Below are 16,170 nucleotides of genomic sequence, written 5' to 3'. Positions count from 1 at the left end.
TGGAGCAGACGTGTTTTTTACTTATCTTATGCTGCCTTGGGTTATCGTTTTATATGCATATCTTATCTTGAAAAGGCAGTTGTAAACTTCCTGCCAGTGAGAACTGTATACACCTCACATCACACCCTGATAGATTGTAGCATCCACCTTGGGGCTAATATCAGCAAGTCTATTTGCTTGCTGGGCATTCTGTTTTAGAAATAAACCATTTGAACTCCACACAGCTCCAACATCTGCGCATGCAAAACATGGTAGATTGGGAAAAAGTTGCAAGTAAATAAGCACCTTACCTGTATTTTTGATCTTTTAACCTGTGGGATTAAAAAAAAAATGTGTAACATTGGGGCTGAGGTTGTAGCTCAGTGGTAGAGTGCTTGCCTCACATGTGTGAGTCACTGGGTTCAATTCTCAGCACTGCATATAAATAAATGAATAAAATAAAGGCCCATCAATACTAAAAAAAAAAAAAGTGTAGCATTATAGCTTTCCCTTCAGCCACATGAGCAAGTGGTACTTTTCCTGGGAGAGTAGCTTGGGATCTGAAGTCAGATCTAGGTATTAAGCCTGTCTCTGCTAATTACAAGCTCTGCCATCTTGGTTATATTACTGAACCTCTGTGGGCTTCAGTGTTCTCATAGTTATATAGAGAAAGTAGTAACTGCCTCTGTGTATTATTGTAAAGAGTAAATTAGGAGATACATTTAAAATTTTTAGCCCAAACTCTGAAACATATTAAGCTCTTCATAGTTAACAATCATTACTTTTCCAAAGTTCTGTTCCTAGATGGACACTAGATTTGAATATTTAAGACTGACTGAATCCTGTCCACCAACTATTGTGCATCAAATATCCTTCCTGACCATGCCATTAAACCACACATCTACAAAGTGACTACTCAATGTAAGCTGAGCAGTTACCAAGAAAGTCCATGAAGAAGCTGGTTTGGTGTCAAATGCCTGTAATCCCAGTGACTCTGGAGACTGAGACAGGAAAATCACAAGTTCAAGGTCAGCCTCAGCCACTTAATAAGACCTTATTTCAAAATAAAAAAAAAAAAGAAAAGAAAAAGATCTGGGGATATATGTCACTGATAGAATGTCCTTAGGTTCGATCCCTAGTACCAAAAAATAAAAAAAAATAAAAAACAAAGTTCATGATGGTGAACTGTAGCACCTACATTTTAATAGAGACATGGAAAGCAGAAAAACAAATATTTTCTCCCCTTCTTTCCAAATACCACTTAAAAGAGACATGTGATTCCGCTGGAGACACAGTTAAGAAACAGTCATGTGTCCTGGTCTGCTAATGTGATGCCTCAGGGTGTCTTGGGTAACTGCTCTTTGGTAACAATAGATTCCTTCATCTGTCACCTTCCAAAGAATGCAGTACCTGTTTTGCTCCAGCTACCTGGAGGCTGCAAGGCAGCCCTGATCACTTATTCCTTTCTTCCCTACACTTTCTTAGATGATCATCAGTCTAGTACACACTTGAATTTTCAGATTTAAAAACTAAGTAGAATGAAGAATTGGGATTGATTTAAGCAACACGGAAAGAGAAGTTACTGGTATTAACCACGGGTGTTGAATCCAGTCTGATTAGCTGAACTCTAGCTTTATAGCTTCTGTCTCTCTTTTACTTGAACATTTCTCAAGATGATCCTTGGAAACTGCATTCTTTGAAGTGATTTGAACTCTTAGAATAGTTACATCTCTAAATTATGTGCCTACAAAGACCCCAGCCTAGGATAAACTCTTGTTTGGATTTTCTAGCCTCTTCACATGAAGAAAATCCCAATATCACAACAGATGCAACTTAAGATATATACCGATTAACCATCCACCTCCTATCAAGCCCTGCGTTCCTATTCCCTCCTCCCTGCAAAAAAAAAAAAAAGAAAAAAGAAAAAATCCTGACGTAGATCTAATAACTCTTGCATTCATTTTGAATAAGTATACAGGTTGACCAGTTCCTTTTTCAGTTGACCTTCTGAAGTTGTTAAACTGGTTTCTTTATATCAACAGCTGAAGCAATGATCATGAACAAAATCTCACAGAAAAAAAAGTAATCTACATACAGTGTGTACTCGGACAATCTAAGTACACAAAGATATAATCATCATCCTGGGACAGGAGTTCCCATATCATGGGCTGGTCTGTGTAATCTCTATAAATAACTGTAAGTGTTAATAATTAAAGTAGCTATTAAAGAACATATTGCTAATGGATAAAGTGCCTCTGGAAGCAACCCCCCCCCCAAACAAACTCACAGTGAACTCTAGAGTAGAAAAGAAAACAAAGTTTGAGAAATAAAAAAGTTAGTATCATTGAAGTTATGGACAAGAAAGGATTTATGATTGAGAATAGTCAGGAAGTTAATCTGGGAACAGAGAGTAGCTGGAGCGCTAAATACAGGAACACATAAAGGTTACTCTGGGATCTACCCAGCATGGTGGCACACACTTGCAATCCAAGCAACTCCGGAGGTGGAGGCAGAGGAAGATTGCAGTTCAAGGTCAGCCTGGACAATGTATTGAGACTCTTCTGAAAAAACAAACAAACAAAAAAGCCCGCCAATTTAAGACTACTCAATCCACCTCTGAAGTTTCTGCTAGGGGAGAGCCTGTGACTACTGAGTAGTTACATTCCTCCAGGGACTTAAGAACTACTCTGTTGCTGAGCACTTGGGGGATGGGGGCGACAGGCAGAGATAAGAGTAGGGGAAGGTCCTTGTGCTACATGTTCTCATTCACATGTAGAATCCAAAACAGTTCATTTCATAGAAGAAGAGAGTAGGTAGTGGTCAGTAGGGGATGGGAAGGAGAGAATGGGAGGAGAGATCACAGGTAGTAAAATTTGGTTCCATGATGGGGAGTAAGTCCTAGGGTTCTGTAGCACAGAAGGGCCAACTATAGTTTACAGCAATTTATTATAGATTTTATTTAAAAATTGGAAGAGTGGTGTTTTGAAGGCTCCCAACACAAAGAAATAATAAATGTTTAAGGATATTTAAATGCTAATTGCCTTGATTTGATCATTTAGCATTTGTATGCTTGTATTGAATTATCACATTGTAACCCATACATATGTACAACTTTAATGTGTCAACTAAAAACGAATTTTAGGAAAGATTCCTGTGCCAGAGAGCTTCAAGATGAAAATGTGTCATGAACCAATGTCATGAACCAAAAGAAGACATAAATGGGGCTGGGGTTGTGGCTCAGTGGCAGAGTGCTTGCCTGGCAAGTGTGAGGCACTGGGTTTGGTCCTCAGCACCAACTAAAAAAAAAAAAAAGGAAGAAGAGACATAAATGTTTTGTGGGATGGCTTATTAGAACTACAGGCATTCACAGGGTGGAGACATGACAGCAAAGAGGCAAGGGACTTAAAGATTGCGGGGAACCCAACCAAAATCCTTGTAGGAAAAAAGGGTTGAGCCTCAGTCACTGAATAGGAGCCTCAAGAGTCAAATCCAGACCCTGGATAATTTGATGTCTCTCCAAATTATTTATTTATTTATTTTTAAAGAGAGAGAGAATTTTTCAATATTTATTTTTTAGTTCTCGGCAGACACAACATCTTTATTTTATTTTTATGTGGTGCTGAGGATCGAACCCAGCACCCCGTGCATGCCAGGCAAGCGCGCTACGGCTTAAGCCACATCCCCAGCCCTCTCCAAATTTTAATAGAGAAAGTTTGGACTATAGAAGATTATTTCCATTATTAAAAATATCTCTTTCTGTTCAAATAAGGGATCTATTATATGCACTAGCTGTAGTGGAATATTTTACTTATTTGGAATTGTCTTTTGCTTCAAAATTTTTCCAGTTCTCAAAATTGGAAAGCATTAGTCACTAACACTCACCAAGGATAGAGATAACTTACTTGTATGTAGTTACAAAGCCTTGTTCAAGATATGTTTTCTAAAATAAAACAAAGCAACTTTCTTAAATCACTGGGACAGCAGCAAGATTAGTAGTGATATGTGAAGAGTGATTTTTATTCTTAAACCTAAATACGTCTTTGAAATTCTCTCTCTCTTTTTCTTTTTCAGTGCTGTGGATCAAACCCAAAGTCTTGCGCATTCTAGGCAAGGGTTCTACCACTACTCCATACCCCCAGCTATAATTCCTGTAGTAGTAAGAATCTAGTCATATCTCACCTGTGTAATCTATATATGTGAATATATTTTNTATATATATATATATATATATTATTTAGTATTGGGGATTGAACCCAGGGTACTTAACCACTGAGCCACATCCCCAGCCCTCTTTTGTATTTAGAGACAGGGTCTCACTGAGTTGCTTAAGGCCTTACTAAGTTGCTAAGGCTGGCATTGGACTTGGGATCCTCCTGCCTCAGCCTCCCAAGCCTTCTGGGATTACAGGCATGTGGCACGGTGCCTGGTGAGAATCTATATTATGAAACACATTTTATTCCTGTATTATGCCACATGTTGTTCAGCATCAGAATTCAGCTGTTGGCCTTGGGTCTTCATGGGACTGAGTCAAGACTCTAATTAGACCAAGAAATGTGCATGTATGTACCACAGAAAATCTCAATAAAGACAAACTGAAGTTCTAGGAGTCTTTCGACATTACTGTTTAAGCGCACTTCCTTCTTGAGTGACAGTAGAACCAATTAAATTTCATCATTTGTGTTATGAGTGTTGGTAGAAACATGAGATAAATGGGACCAAATCTCTGATTAAGTCCTGTAATGTTTTGGTGCCCAGTGATTGAGGTCTGGGGAAACAGTCTGCCCTGTCTTACTTTGTAACCATGTTTATGTCACTGAAACTCTGAAACTCAGTTTCTTTATCTGTGAAATGGAGTTATTAATACCTAAGGAGTCTTTCTCAGAGCACCACTGGAAGCTTAAATAAGATAATGAATATGAAAATATTTTTGCAAACTGGACAAATTTGGTCATGTGTGGGCTGTTACTTTATGAAACAGAGAGAATATAAGATTGTTAAATAAGTGTGCCAATGAGAATCCTGACCCTGCACTTCTTGATGTCTTGTCAAATGTTTCTTTTGAGCCTGTGGTTCATATTATATTGGGAAACAGGATGTTATTGGAAAGAGCACTGGCCTACAAGTGTGAGATACTAGGTCATGTCCCCAGCATCACACTAAATCAATGTGTATGAATGTGGGTAAATCACTTGACCTCTTTAATTTCTTCATCTGTGAAATTAAATGTTTGGCCATATCCTTAGATATCTTGCAAGTCTTCACACTAAGATACTCAGGATTCGCTGAAATACACATACCACAGGCTCAAGAAGCTTTCTTTCTCACTGAGTTTTTGTCTGGTGTCATATCAACATAAAAGAGGTGCTCCACAAAAATAAATGTTGAATATAACCATGACAGTTCAACCAAAGTGCGTATGTGATACTGGGGACTGAGCATGTCAAGCTAGCTCTCTACCACTGAGCTGTATCTCTAGACCTTTATAATTTTAGAGTTTTGCTAAATTACCCAAGGCTGATCTTGAATTTGTAATCCTCCAGCATCAGCCTCCTGAATAACTAGATTATTACAGGTGTGTGCCATCATGCTTGGCTCTTTTATTACCTCTAATACATTTGTATTCCTTTCTTCAAAGGTGAACGGTTAAAATGTCTAACTATATAAGTAATAAGAAATACTTTCCTGAGACTTATCTAAATAAATTCACAAGTCTAGAAAGTGATTCTGATCTTAGTTTGAGAAAAAAAAAAGTCATCATTTCTTAAAAGGGCTACACTATTTGAATTCAGAAATTTCTGGAACTTAGCTCCATTGCCTTGTCTGTGTGATTTCTCCTAACACTGAAATGTTAAGATCTAAAACAACCCCCTTTACTTTTTTACTCCTCCCTCCCCGGACTCCCACTGTTTTACTCTGTCCTCATTTTGGCCGTCCAGGATGCTCCAAAGTCCTTGTTTGTGACCAACTGCTTCTAGACTTTAGGTTCTTGCACCCAAGATTCCTTCAACCTAGAATCACTGCTTTGTTCTTCTCATCCTGGTGAAACTCCTGCTTCCAGGTTAAAACTTTCTCAGAGTAGGGCACGGTGGTGTACACCTATAATCCCAGTGGCTCCGGAGGTTGAGACAGGAGGATTGTGAATTCAAAGCCAGCCTCAGCAAAAGCGAGGTGCTAAGCAACTCAGTGAGACCCTGTCTCGAAATAAAATACAAAATAGGGCTGGGGATGTGGCTTAGTGGCGGAGTACCCCGAGTACCAAAAACAAAACAAAACAAAACAAAACAAAAACCAACAAAACTTTCTCAGAAAATGTTTCCTGACTCTGAAGACTAGATTAAGGGCTAGTCATACCATGATCACTTTTCTAATGCAATGTCTCTGCATTGGGTCATTTATCACATTGGATTATCATTAAGTTATTAAGATTAAGGAGTTCCGAGCACAGACCCTGAAGCTGTGAATACTGCTGGGGGTTTAAACCAACTAGAAGGTGAACTGGGCAAGGATGATAAATGGTAAGTGCCCCACAGGGTTGTTGAGAGTATTAAATGACTAAAGATTCATGTACAGAAGCATGTAGAACAAGCTTGGCACATGGTATCATGTAACATTTGCTGATTTTGATATTGAAATTATCACCATGTGTTTGCTTCACTGGAGCCTATAAGTTCTTTGAGAGTGGGAATTCTATTTTATTCACTGATGTATTTATGCTCCATAAATATTTATTGAATAGATTGATTTATCTTTTCTCCTTCTCTGAAGTTATATCCTCTAACTTGATTGAAGATGATAAAACTGGTAATGGAGCCACAAGGCTCACAGAGAGGACATGAGAAGTAGGTGGGGGAATGTAGTCAACTAGATGCACATGTGATTTTATTCAGAATGGGCTAAAGTGGTTTTGGCAACACCACTTAAAAAGCTGTGGCTAGTGATTAAAAAAAATTAGCATGCTGATCTAAGTATAGACATCATTGAGTGTAGACACAGTAGAAAATAAAAACACATAACAACAACAAAACCCAGAATGGTTTAACAGAAACACTTTTCCGTCTGTCAGTAATTTTTTCCAGTCTGTGTTTCAATGCCTTGTGCGTATCCACCTCCTACACTCCCTTGGCTGGCTCAAGATGTCATTCAGGGTCTGTACCTACTTCTCCAGTCTCAGACATTGTCATTCTGTGTAACTGTTCTGCCCCATTCCCTGCCCTATAGCATCTCAGGTCTTTGCCCTTACTCAAAGTGCCCAGAAAACCTCGCTTCACCTTTGGGCTCAGCTGCCCCTACTAGGAAGCATCTCTGACACATCTCTGACACTCCCCATTTCTTATGTGTTCCCATTGTCTGCTTTGCAAGCTCTGACCACATGTGCTTAGTGTCCTGCCAGATTTCTCTCAGGGCCTTCATCTTCAGTTTTATTCACTGATATATTCAGGCTCCATAAGTATTTCTTATTAACTTATCAATTGTCACTAACATTGAGCACTACACAGGGAGGAGAATGGCATTGGTGAACACAGTGTGTTTATGGCTACTGAGTGAGTGAGCCTGTGGGTGAAGGGATGGATGGAGACAACTTCTTGGCTCTCCTCTTCTCACTCTGAGTGTTCCTATTCAGAGTAAACTCTTGTCTCTTAGCCTTAAATTCAGCATCTGAGGCCTACTCAAGAACAGTCTTGGGCTAATATAGCTTTTCTTTTTGTGGTACCGGTGATTGAGTCCAGGGGCAATTAACCATGGAGCCACAACCCCAACCCTTTTTAATTTTTTTATATTTTGAGACAAGGCCTCACTAAGTTGCTTAGGGCCTTACTAAGATGCCGAGTCTTGCTTAGAACTTGTAATCCTCCTGCTTTAGCCTCCCAAGATACTGGGATTACAGGCATGCACCAGTGCTAATGAGCTTCTCAGAACTTCATTATCCTTACTTGTGAAATAGAGATTATTTGTGAATATTAAATAAATGAGATGAATTCCAGTTGAAAATAGTTCCACATAGATGACCATAGCATCTGCAAACAACAGTTTTATTTCTTTATTTTTTTTTAGAGAGAGAGAGAGAGAATTTTTTTAATATTTATTTTTTAGTTTTCGGCAGACACAACATCTTTGTTTGTATGTGGTGCTGAGGATCGAACCCAGGTCGCACGCATGCCAGGCAAGCGCGCTACTGCTTGAGCCACATCCCCAGCCCTATTTCTTTATTTTTTAATGTTAATAATTTTGATTGTCTTCTCTTGTTGGGTTGGTGTAGATTTCCAGAACGAAGCTGAAGAATAGAGTGACCGTGGGTATTCTTATCCTGCTCTAAAACTTAGAGAAAGAACATCTAATGTTTTCCCATTACATCAGGTAGTGGTTTGTTTTAAAAACTTAGTAAACTAAATATTTTCTAATCTTTGGAATACTGAGTACAACTATACCTTGGCTTATATGACCCAGTTTTTCCTGTTACTTACAATTGATTTTCTTCTACTCTCCATTCTTGACATGTTAGAGGTTCCAGAGTCTATGGAGCCCAGAAAGGAAACGGTCTTAGGCTTTGGTTAGGGGAAATGTTGTCAGAGGCAGGCTATTTTAGGGACAGTCCTCAGCCTGACTAATCCCAGTGATAACATTCCCTCCTCCTCCCTCCACTTCCTTTGATCAGATGGGAAACACTTTCACTTTCTTCTTCCCCAAATTCTCCTCTGGGGATCAAGATGTGCTTCAAAAATCTGAACACATGAATGAAATATTTATTTTCACCATTAAACTTTAATAAAAAGTTTACTGTAAAAAAGTATATCCAAGAGAAGTTATCCATCAATGAACATTGATGCTGTTCCCCACAACTGTTTACAAAATCTTCATTAGATGTATTCAATGAACATTGTTATGAATCCCTACTATAATAGCTGAGCACTGTGTTAAACTCTTGGGACAAAACTATGAATAAGGGCTGGAGCTGTAGCTCCGTGGTAGAGTGCCCGCCTCACACGTGTGAGGCACTGGGTTCGATCCTCAGCACCACATAAAAATAAATAAAGATACTGTGTCCAACTACAACTAAAAAATATATATTTTTTAAAAAAAGTATAAATAAAACAAACAGTTTCTAATCTTCATGAAGTCTCCATGCTAGTTGCAGGAGAGAAACAAAAAGCTGGTAAACAAAGTTTAAACTATTTCAAATATGAAGAAAGCAAAGAGCTAACAGGGAATCAGGTAGGCTACTTTACTTGGACTGGTTGGAAAGATCCCTATCTGGAGGTGACACCAAGATTTAGTTTTACATTCTCCCTGGTGTTAGGGATGGAAAACAGGGCTTCACACGTGCTAGGCAAGCACTTGACCGCTGAGCCTGGATGTTTTAGGTTTAGGATGAGGAGTTACTCACAGGAAGGCTGGGATAGGAGCTGGATTGTTAATTCTAGGCAGAAGAAAGGAAAAGGCCCTGATATGGATGTGAAAAAAAGAGGAACTGAAGAGGAAGACACTAAGTGGCCACCAGGAAACAAACAAAACAAAATGACAGGAGACCAGAAAATCAAGCTGTAGGTTGCCTATTGATAAACCAACCAGGCTCATCTATATCTTTAAGGGTTGGAAATATTTTTTTTTGAAGCAAATAATCCAATACAAAGATGAAACTAAGTCAGGCACCGACTGACTTACCATTTAAAACCTAGAAGGTAGTCAGGTGGTGGGTTTACAACACACAGCTGTAACCATCCAGGCTTGGATTATGGAAATAGAGAGCTGACGCTGGGGACAACCGCGTGTCCTTCCCCTCAGATACAGAACTCTTGGTTGATGGCTGATGTTTATGTAAGTCTGTGCTTTTGACCGCTCTTGTTTTCCCTTCCCTCTTTTTCTGAGTAATTTCACCACAAAAATATACTGAAAAACATTCCAATTCTCTAAGTTTACTCAGGACGATTTCTGTTGAAATAGGCGGCATTCAATTCAAATTGGATACACAAACAGAATGGCAGGAGAGGGGAATTTAGTGGTTTGTAGGATTGAAAAGTACCAGGATAGATTAGAAATGGCCACGTGAAAACCTCACATAAATTTTTCTTTCTGTCTCTCCGCTCTTCCTTTTGCTGCACTGACTGCGTGCAGGTTATATTTTCCATCATGTCCAGGTTTATCTTTTTGATTAGCAGTTGCTACAGAGAAAGAGGGCTTCTTTGACTTTAGCTTCTGCGTTATATGCCCCTCCCTGACCCAATCACTAGTCTGTGGGGTGTGAGAGGTGGAGACTGGCCAGGGCTGGGTTACAAGTCCAGCCCTAGAACTGGACAATGAAGAGGAAGAGGTGGGGAAGAAAGCACCCTGTTCCCCACAAAAACCCAAACGGAAGGAGAAGTAGGTGCTTAGAAGAAAAATCAGGCTATTTTCACAAGAAAAAGTAGAATTGGATGCCGAGAGAGCCATCAAAAAGCAGTAGCCAATTACTGTGATACATTTCCTGCCTTCTGTTTGTCCATACACATGATTTTAAAAATGCCCCTACTTTCTGGGCATGGTGGTGCACACTTGAAATTCTACCTACTTGGGAGGCTGAAGCAGGAGGATTGCAAGTTTGAGGCCAGCCTGGACAACTTAGCGAGACACAGTCTCAAAATAAAAGTAAAAAGGGGTGGGGATGCAGCTCAGTGGTAGAGCAACCCTGCATTCAGTCCCCAGTACTGGGAGTGGAGGGAGGAAAAATCCCTACGTAATAGCATGAAATTACCCTACATATGCATGAAAATCCATCCTCTTGTGCTCCAAAGGGAGTGTACATTTTCTCATGTCTAACTTGTCTCGGTTTTTCTTGGTCCCCAGCTTCTAGTCCATGACGTTTTAATGATTTTCATTCTCTCTACAGCCTGTGGCTAAACTACAAATTCAATCACTCCCTACACAGTCTGTGTAAAATGGTGGAAGGGAAAATAGGGTAACTCTTACATGAAAGCAAAGGAGAGGGTAAATAATAAGCACAGAGACTGTCCTAGAGGAAGTATCATATTCTTGCTAATTAGAAATAGCAAGAATTACCTGCCCTGAAGAGAATTTGAGTTTTCTGGCCAATTTAACTTTCAGTTTTACTCTCAGAAAGGATTCTTACTGACTCTTTCTCCATGACCCCGACTTGATGGAAATTGAGGAGGGTTCATTTTCTTGGGAACCAAGCTGTTTTAGTCACTCACTTGATATTGTATTTCAGAAATATGAAGTTCATCTCTGCTCTAGACCCTGGCCTGGAGTTTTAAAGACAGGCTTAAGGCTGGCTCATTCTCCAGTTTTCTGTTTAATGGTGGCCATTTTGGCCTCTGCCAGGGTGATTTGAAATGGTTGTCTGTGGGTGAGGACTAACAGATTGGCTTCTGGTGCAAGGCTGTGTCTTAGTGGATAGCTCTTTTAATTAGGGTGACCTGCTTTAGAGCAGTCATCTAGGTATAATTATTAATAGCACCCCTATTTGCACTCAAAATTGTCCCATTTCAGACGATAAATTATATGGTCACTGTACTTAAAATGGGGTTAATTCTTCCCTTCTTCAGATAGGGACAGCACAGCAGGAGGAGTTTGATGCAGACCTGGGTGATAGTCTTCCCATTTTTAGTCTTTACCTTAACATCATTTCGGTCACTGTTTTGCAGGATGGCGATTTCAGTTCTTTGGCATGACTGGGTGTATTGGACTCTTTTTCATTTGGGGTTGCTGGTTAATAGCAGGAAGGAAAACTTATAGCCAAGCTTTTCTTTCTTTCTCTGCTTCTACATAGCCAGTTTCAATATCATCATGTGCCTTTCTTTAGATAATTTATAAAATAATAAGTAGTTTAAAGTCTCTAAAATTCTGACATTGGTCAATATCTCAAACTCTATCCCTGACACGGAGAGGTCTGACACCTTTCGTTCAGTTTCTTGGCAACCATTTCAAAGGGAATTTCAGCTCCCTAGCCTGGCACAGAGGAATCTTTTCTATTCTCACTTTTCCTCAACCCAGCCAATTGCTGGGCTGCGACATCCCACATAACAGCTATATAGAACTCTTCTAGCTACAAGTTAGAACTAACTCAAAATAGCTTAAGCCCCAAAGGGAATGTTTTGGCTCATGTAAACAAAAAGTCTAGGGGTATCTTGGTTTCAGGCATGATCAAACAATACTGTAAAGATTTGCTCGTGTGTGTTTTCTCTGTCTCTCTTTCTCTCTCCCCGCACCCCTAGCTTCCTCAGTTCTACTTCCTGTTATATCTTATCCTGCATAAGGCACTGGAAGTGGCTCATTAGCAGGTCTGGATCCTGTACCACCACTGAAATGGAGGTAGAGGATGGCTCTGCACCTCTCTAAACCACAAGGACTAAAGGTGGAAAGCCGGTTATTTATTCCTAAAGGTGAGGCTATCCAAAAGAGGAGCAATGGATGCTTGCCAGGTTAAGAAAAATAACAGATGTATCACTTCTACTTGAAAACTTTAAACATGTTGGCAACTGGGCTTCTCTTCTTAAGGCACCCAGTGTTCAAACAGCAGACTCTTCAGTCATATACACAGCCTGTTGCTGATATGAGCTGCCCTAAGGGATCTTTGAGACAGTCCTTTAAAATAAATGCACATGTCTCTGATCTAGGGCTTTTCACAATCTAAGTTCCAGACAGGTATGCTTGTCACCTTTGGGAAGCCCCAGGGCATGGTGGCCAGAGTTCACATTGATCAAGTCATCACGTCCATCAGCACTAGGCTGTAGAACAAGAAACACATGATTAAGGCCCTTTGCAGGGCGAAGTTCAAGCACTCCCGCCACCCACCAAAGATCCACATCTCAAAGAAGTAGGGCTGGGCTGGGGATGTGGCTCAAGCGGTTAGCGCGCTTGCCTGGCATGCATGCCGCCCAGGTCGGATCCTCAGCACCACATACAAAGAAGTAGGGCTTTACCAAGTTTAATGAGGATGAATTTGAAGATATGGTGGCTGACAAATGGCTTATGCCCAATGGCTACAGGCTCAGATTCATCCACAACCATTGTCCCCTGGACAAATGGAAGGCCCTACACTGTGAGGGCTTCCACTATGCTACCTTCTCCTTAGTAACACCTGTCAATAAATCCTGCTTCCTGTCCACCTACATAGTAATAATAATACAAAATAAAACTAGAACAAGCAAACAAAAAAAACCAAACAAACAAACAAAACAATAAGTGTTGAAAAAATCTGTCCAGGTTCTTGAAATATGAGAATGAAAATAGTTATCTAGGGGCTGGGGATGTGGCTCAAGTGGTAGCGCGCTCACCTGGCATGCGTGCAGCCCGGGCTCGATCCTCAGCACCACATACAAACAAAGATGTTGTGTCCGCCGAGAACTAAAAAATAAATATTAAAAAATTCAAAAAAAAGAAAATAGTTATCTATTTTACCTCAAAATGTTGAAGAAAAAATGAAAAAAAAAAAGGCAAGGGTACACTATTTGTTTAAGAATAAAATAACAATCAGTAGGCATATAAGTTGAGACTTTTCTGAAGTTGCTGTGTACTTTTCAAACCTATTGCTAAGCTGATACTCTGATACTGGGGAAGCCTGGTTCTTCCTTTCACTGACTTGCCTATTACCTTCCCCTGAGGACATGAAGGGCAGGGGAGGGCACATGACAAGGGAGAAAGGAATGTCATTTCTGTCGGTCTCAGGCTCTGCATATCTTAGCTGGGAATGTGAAGTTTATTCACTTCAATTTCAACATCCCAACAACGATCTGATCCGTTGCAGGAATTTGTTAATTCAACCAGTATTCCTTGAGCGTTAATCCCTTATCCTTTCTCCTCCGTCTTTATGTTCCTCTCTCTTAGACCTTTTCCATCAGCATTTAAATATTCCCAAGGATCTCTCATCTTAAAAGGCAAACAAATGAACCCCCCACAAACAGAAAACCTTCCTTTGATCCTAAGCTACCAATCCTTCACAACCAAATTCACACATTTCGTGTTCCTTTTTAACTGTCTGCATCTCTTCCCTCCCATTTCCACTCCCGCCACTTGGGTTCCACTCCTGCCCCATGGGAACAAATGGGCTTATGGAAAAAGCACCATTGTCCTAGAACACAAACCCTTGTATAAAGTTGTGCAGCACTTGAAAGCTATACAGTGATTGTGTGATGTCTGTCTTTTCAACTGGGGTGTAGACTCCTGGAGGGTAAGACATAGCTTGCAGTTACTCAGTGAATATCTTATTGTTGGATGTTATATGTTTACTCAGGCACAGTGCCGGGAGGAATGTGTTAAATAAATCTATGTTGAAATAATGGATTAACTGGGATTGGAAACAAAGGAGAGGCACAGATTTGGTATGGGGTGGGGATAGTGAGTAAAATTTTAACTATCCTGAGCAGAAATTAGAAATGTAGAAGGAAGCTTTTTGGTGTTAGAAGCAAGGCAGAAAATAGCTTCAATGAATACAGATCATGTAAAATGCCACAGGCACACTTACCACTTTTTCAGGTAGAGCTATTAGAGGCTATTTGTTTTGACGATGGTTATGAACTCTTTCTTGGGACAGTAGGGGAGCATCATTAGAATGTTACCAGGCTGTAAACTGTAAAGAAGCACTCATTTATAGGGGCTGGAAAAATGTAGGCATCAGGGTAAAATTAATTTATATGAGCAGTTAATAAAGTGATGAAAACTTTTGGGAAGTGGACAATCCTATCTGCATGCTTTTCATCAATTCTCCACCTTAAATTAAACCAGCCTATTTTATCTCTGTGGTTAGAGTTCTAGAAAAAGAAAACTACGCCATTCATCTAGTGGATAACCTTTTCTTAAAAGTAAGCTAAAATCCTCACCCAAGTGTCCTAATTCACATGGATTCACAATGTGAGATGTGCGGGTGGGAGGGTAAGGCAGGAGGATCCCAAGTTCAAAGTCAGCCTCAGCAATGTAGCAAGGTGCTAAGCAACTCAGTGAGACCCTGTCTCTAAATAAAATACAAAAAAAGGGCTAGGGATGTGGTTCAGTGGTTAAGAGCCCCTGGGTCTAATCCCTGGTACCCAAACAAACAAGCAAACAAAAACCAACCAGTTCCAGTGATTTCGGGAGGTCAGGGCAGGTAATTGTGATCTTCTGTCTGATTATTTTTCAAACACATTCTAGAGCATCCCACTTGTCCTTTCCTAGCTGGGTTCATTACATTCTGCTCTTTCTCCTTGACAGAACACAGCCTTTAATCATGTGACCACTATGTGGCCCCCTCCCTGAATTTCCCACAAGGGTTTGGATCCCAGAAATTTCAAGAAACTTGTGAAGGGCTTTCTTGATCCTCATTATGATGGAAGTGGAGTTCTTCTCTTGTCATCAAGGTCCCCATTCCTTAATTTCTCCATCCTCCAAACACATACTCAATATACCTTAGGCATCATGTCTGTTTTTATAGGATCAAGGGAGCTGAGTCTTAAAGATGAATGGAGCTAAGATTAGCAGAAAGTCCAGTACGTTCTTCATTCAACAGCACACTGGATTTTACATGTCTAAAGTTTAATTCACGTAATTTATTTTCCACCTCTTAATTCAACTGCTTTTCTTGAAAAGATGTCTGGGCCAAGGCCAACTTTGGAGGGAGGAATGTCACCAGGTCAGGATCTGGAAACAATCAGCCCTGTATGGTTTTAAGGGTGAAGCGCCAAGATCTTAAGGAACCCGAATTCCTGGTGAGCAGTCAAGTTCTTTTCTTTAATCCGCCTCCACCAGGATTCTGACGGCATAAAAAAGAAAATCTATTAAAAAAAAAAAAAAAAAGTCAACTCAAAGAGAACCCACCACAAACTTCCTCATTTCTAAAGAAAAGGCCGCTCCCACCGCAGAGCCTCCGCACACTGCGACAGCTCTGCGGCGATGTCCAACCCCGACGCTGAAGCCGGTGCTGGGAGCGCAGCTCCGGCACCACGCGTCGGCAGGCGGGTCCAGGGCACTGGGCACAAGTTAGCCCTTTCCTCCCGCACTTAGGGGAATGTATGCCTGCCTTCCAGTCCTGGGGTCCTAGCCTCGACAGGGGTACTGCTGTGGTGGCAGGAAGTCCCTGCGAACTACAAATCGAGGCATGCTGGGAACATTCCCCTGCTCCTCCCAGGAAATGTCCTTTGTCCAGCCCTACAGGAAGCCCCAGTGAGGAGTCAGCCGGGCAGCCAGCCAGTCGGCTAGCTAGTCTGCCAGCGAGCCAGCCAGCCAGCG

The 16,170-nt window shown here is 40.7% G+C and overlaps 1 long non-coding RNA gene and 1 other non-coding gene across 2 annotated transcripts; one reads left to right on the top strand and one right to left on the bottom strand.

Annotated features, from left to right (window-relative positions):
- The first annotated feature begins 12,424 nt into the window (after positions 1-12,424).
- LOC125620197 lies at positions 12,425-12,555 on the top strand. The gene has a single exon (XR_007351794.1). It is a non-coding gene; the product is annotated as a small nucleolar RNA SNORA70 (small nucleolar RNA).
- A 2,905-nt stretch (positions 12,556-15,460) lies between these two features.
- Positions 15,461-16,164, bottom strand: LOC125620191. The gene is made up of 2 exons (XR_007351789.1): positions 15,799-16,164; positions 15,461-15,694 (listed from the first exon to the last, which is right to left on the bottom strand). It is a non-coding gene; the product is annotated as an uncharacterized LOC125620191 (long non-coding RNA).
- Between the last annotated feature and the right edge of the window lie 6 nt (positions 16,165-16,170).

The sequence above is a fragment of the Marmota marmota genome, unplaced genomic scaffold, assembly GCF_001458135.2.
Source record: "Marmota marmota marmota unplaced genomic scaffold, marMar, whole genome shotgun sequence".
NCBI lineage: Eukaryota > Metazoa > Chordata > Mammalia > Rodentia > Sciuridae > Marmota > Marmota marmota.
Note: the sequence above shows the minus strand (reverse complement) of the source record. Positions and strands in the feature narration are given on the sequence as shown.